General features: G+C 45.2%; 1 pseudogene; it reads right to left on the bottom strand.

Annotated features, from left to right (window-relative positions):
- Positions 1–1,119: 1,119 nt before the first annotated feature.
- Positions 1,120–4,055, bottom strand: LOC116587268 (annotated as a pseudogene).
- Between the last annotated feature and the right edge of the window lie 809 nt (positions 4,056–4,864).

The following is a 4,864-nucleotide window of genomic DNA, read 5'->3' as shown; positions in this document are numbered from 1 at the left end:
TTAATTTTTTTCTTTATGTGGTGCAAAATCTTTAGTTCTATTTAGTAAATTCTCCAAATGTTGACTTTGTTAAAGGTCCTACATCTGAGGCAAAATAAAATATGCCCCGATTTTGAGAGCTCTGAAATAGCAACATGGTTGATTGTAATGCTGTGTATGTGTCTTAATAACACACTGGTTTTAATATGAAATAAACCTGAAAAATTGATTATGGATAATCTGATTGTTTTTCTTATTTTATATGTAGTTATGGAAATCCAAAATTGCGAGCTGATTTTCCTCAAGGTGACATGACTGGATAGCTGTAAGTAATTCCGAGAACACGTGACTCTCTCTCCCTCTCTCAGATTGAAATGTTAAGCAATTTCAAAGGATAAACAAACAACCCCCCAAGTTACTGTAGCGTATGAGTAGCCATAATTTAATAAAGCGAAATTTAGATTCCATAGAGTTTTATTCCTAATCACATGGAACTTCAAATTAATCAATATTTTAGGAAAATAATAAGATAAAATGCAACAAATAATAATAGGTTTCAACATAAAATAATTCTCTGATTGTGTTAATAGTTTATTATAGAGGTGACATTAACATTCATATTATAACATTGATCTATTAATGTAATTAAAACTAATATTTAGAATCATGAACTGAGAAAGTTCTAAAAAGATAAAAGTTTAGTTATAAACTCTGTCACTATTCAACAAAGGACAAATCATTTACCTTGGTTAATCTAAAATTTCTTCACCTACAGGAAAGTACTAAAAACCCAATCCGTAATCTTTTCAGCCGAAGAGGAAATTCATGGGCTCTTAAAATAAATGACTCATAGGCCTCGCTAGCTCCTGGTAAAGTTTAGGAACTCTAAAAATGGCATCAAGATTCAACTCTGCTTCTCTGCCTCTCTGCCCCTCTGCGTGGCTTTTCTTTGGTGGTCCTGTGAGCAGGCAATCTCACACTCCATTGTGACCCTGTGGCTGAGAGTTGCTTCCAAGTTCATACCATATAAAACACAAGAGTACATTTTTTTTGAACCAAAGTCAGAATAGTTTTGCTCATAGCTTTAATCTGTTCCTGACCTTCGAGCAATCTGCATGGGAATGTGATCTCACCAATTAGTCACAGCTGGATGGCCTGGCCGTCGGTGGAACATGATATGGTCAGCAACACCCGAGCCAGTGGGCTGAGCCCTTGGAAGGAGAAGTTCACAAGCAGAGCATAGCAATTTCCTAAGACATGAAGGATACGAGATAAGAAAGTTAACATATATTCTCTTTGATACTGCATGTTTTTGCAAAGTATTATACACATAAGTAATGTTATAGGACAGTATGAAGAAAACAAATATTCCTTTTTAAATCATAGATACTTCTGAATGTGAGATTATCATACAGAATTACCAAAAGCAAGAGCAGATGCATGTGTATGTACCTACCTATCAGTAATATAAAAAATAGTACGAGGAAATATATTCAGCATTTGCTTAATAGCAACTAAAGTGAAATATTTTTGTCATTTCTTTGAAACGGAAGTTTGTGTTTAAATGAATCCTGGTGTACAGAAGGGTATATATGACAAGAAACAATTTTTTACAACCAAGTGGATGTCAGTATTGACAAATAAAAGTGGTTACTATCCAACTTTTTTTTTATTTTTTAAGATTTTATTTATTTATTTGACAGACAGAGATCACAAGGAGGCAGAGAGTCAGGCAGAGAGAGAGGGGGAGGCAGGCTTCCTGCTGAGCAGAGAGCCTGATTCGGGACTCGATCCCAGGACCCTGAGATCACGGCCCTGAGCCAAAGACAGAGACTTAACCCACTGAGCCACCCAGGTGCCCCACAACATTTCTATTACATAAAAAAAGTAATACAGTCAATAAATATCTATACACTATGCTTCTTTTGTATTGTACCTACTCATTTTGAATAGATTGTCTGAATTTTTAATTTAGATAACTCTAATAGAGACTAAATTTGACTAGGTATTTTGTTATGTAGGCACTTAGATAAAATTTACAAATTAAATGAAAGTTCAAGGTCTTTCTTATCAAATACATCTGTGGTGTTTCTCCAAATATACTGGCCTTCATTTAGACATCTTATGCCTGACTTGTTTTGATTGATTGATTGATTGATTGATTAGATGAAGGAAGGCATACTTCATTAAGAGAAAAAAACAAAAGCAAAAAAATTGCAAGGGCCTAATTTTTCCAAAGAACTTGTGGCTCTCCCCAAATAATGCATAAAGGGGAGCAGAGGCATCTGCACCCCGCTAAGTGAATTAGAACTGGCACACATGTTCAGTCTCTGTGCAGAACCTCCAGGTGCTTGGTGCTGGCATAAGCACAGGCCCCAGTTGCGGGGTGGGTTCTGGCTGATGAGCAGGGCCAGCTCTGGGCATGAGGGCGGAGGAAGCCCTTGAGGCTTCTGGTAGAAGCTCTCTCTCTCTGAGGGTCACCACGCTGCACACAGGCTTCTTCATTGAAGCAGATCTCCAGGACGGTGGCACCAAAGCTCCATTTATCGGCTGCGGGGGTTAGGCTGTTGCCCCTGCCAGGCACTCGGGGACTGTCTAGGAGTTCCCTTGTCCCTGCTCAGGTAGCTGAGGGTGCTGGCCAGCTGCTGGGCCACTGCCACTTTCCAGGCCCCTTTCCCACCTCAGCCACATGTCCAGAGGCCCACATTCCACATACTGTGTCAGCAGGATATTCTCAGAGCTGCACGTGCGGATTCCATGCACAAGGCCAGGTGCGTGTGAGAGACTTGGCTCCCAAGCCTGGCTGTAGGAGAGTAGGCCAAGGTGATGTTCTGGTGACGACCCTGAGTACCAGTAATAGCTCCTTCTCATGGCTCTCAATGGGTCTAGTTCAGTACTTGGGGCCTCGGCCCCCCACTCATAAGATGCCCTTATGCACATTGTTCCTCATGCTTTGACCTAAGTGCAACCGCTGGGTGATGTCATCCTGGCGGAGCCGGTGGAAGCTGAGCTGGCTGAGGTTGGGTGGCCTAGTGCTGGCCTGAGGCCCCCACGCGATGATGAGGTTGGACATATCTCCTGGCCACGGCCAGCAGCAGCGGTGCGGGAAGAAATAGTTGTCACCAGCCCTCAGCAAGTGGCTCTGCAGGGTGGCTCGCAATCCCACCTGCTGGAGAAGGACAGGTCCCAGCCCTCCAGAGTGAGGGACCAGCCTGCAGCTCAGTGTGAAGGTCACCCAGGTGCAAGTGCTGGGTGCTGGTTGCCCAGTCATGCTGGGCCACTGGAAGGGCAGCTGAGGTGGCTGTTTTTCTAGTGCATGAAGCAGGGGCCATCCTTGGGCATGCAGCTTGTCCAGCATGAAAGACTCTAGCAGAGCTCCAGGGATTCCATCCTGGGTGCTCATCTGCCAGGATGAGGTGAGAGGCCACTCCAGGGCATGAGCAGTGGCTTCAATCAGTTGTCAGTCAGAAAGAGCCATCAACCAGTGATACCCAAGACAGGGCCACAGCCCAGGAAGGCAGGGTCAGCTCCAGGCACTTGTCCTGACCATGGATGCTGATGTGGCTTCCTTTCACCACATGGTGATACCTAGAAGTCATACACTAGGCCCATGGTGCTTCCTGAAGCCTGTCCACTGGCTGGTCCCCTACCTCTTGGGCCTTGGTTTTCTTCCCAGATGAATCAGCTTGGGGATTCCTGCTGCTGCCATCCCCACTGGGATACTCCGCCTGTACCGACTGCCACTGGATCCCACCAATGTGTCACTAGTACCTCATGAGTAGGGGTGTCCAGTGGTCACCTCAGGCCTGGGATCTGGAGGGCCCTGACTGCTATCCTGGATGTAACAGAGCTCCTCCAACAACCTGGCCAACAGGGATGCCAACCATTCTCAAACTCACGCTTACCTGTTCAGAGAGGTACTCAAAGGAGCCTGGGTTCAGGAGTGGCACCCCTGCTCTGCTTGTTCTGTAGAAGAGTTGGCCTCTGTGGGCCCGCAGCCAGACACAGCCAGCTCCTGAGGATTCATGCCATGTCAGATCTGGGACTAAAACCTCACGTGGAAGGAAATGCACCATTAGGTTCTCATCTCCCAGACCTCTAAGACGGGGTTTGCAGGTAGCCAGACCTGGGCCTGGGCACTGAAGGGGGCAATGTGGATGCAGACCTTCTCTGAGGTTGCATGGCTTCGCTTAAGGTGACCCGGGAGTTGCTGCCACCAGGGGCCAACCCAATGCAGGACCTTCAGGCCTCCCCTGGTGGCCATGAGCTGAACTCCATCCTCATCAGGCCTGCTGTCCCTGGTGGTGGCACCCCCGTGGCACACAGGCGTGCTCTTGACAGCTGGCTTGGTGTCTCAAAACCACCAGACAGCCAGGTGTGGCCAAAAAGACCAGTGGGCAGATGTTGGCTCTCCCAGTGTCAACTCCGGCAAGCCACTTAGCTACAGTGGGCCTCAAGTTTCCCCACCGGAAAATGAAGATGATTTTCATTGCCATGAAAAGATGGTTGGGACATCTCGATGCAGTCCTGCGTTACACAATCAGCACAGCCCCTTTCCCCAGGGGTCAGACTCCAACCCCAGACCCTGCCCCACAGCTGCCGGCAGCCAACGCCCACGTGACTTGCTTTTAATTAACTTGATGGTGAATAAAGAGAAAAAGATGATCAACATTTGCAAATAATGATCAAAATTTAAAACATATTAATGTAATAATATTATTGGTTTGTAAGGTGTTACAATTCATCTAATACTCTCAGCTAAATAATTCATGAATATTTTAAAGAGAATAAAAGAAAGTTTGGTAATCAGGTTCTTTTGTGCAAAGAACAGATTCAGTTAGCGTAAGTTTCATTTCTTAACAATTGCATAATTTTTCTCTTTTAT

Source organism: Mustela erminea, chromosome 3 (assembly GCF_009829155.1).
Source record: "Mustela erminea isolate mMusErm1 chromosome 3, mMusErm1.Pri, whole genome shotgun sequence".
In the NCBI taxonomy this organism is placed as follows: domain Eukaryota; kingdom Metazoa; phylum Chordata; class Mammalia; order Carnivora; family Mustelidae; genus Mustela; species Mustela erminea.
The sequence above is the reverse complement of the archived record's forward strand: the minus strand, read 5'-3'. Positions and strand labels throughout refer to the sequence as shown.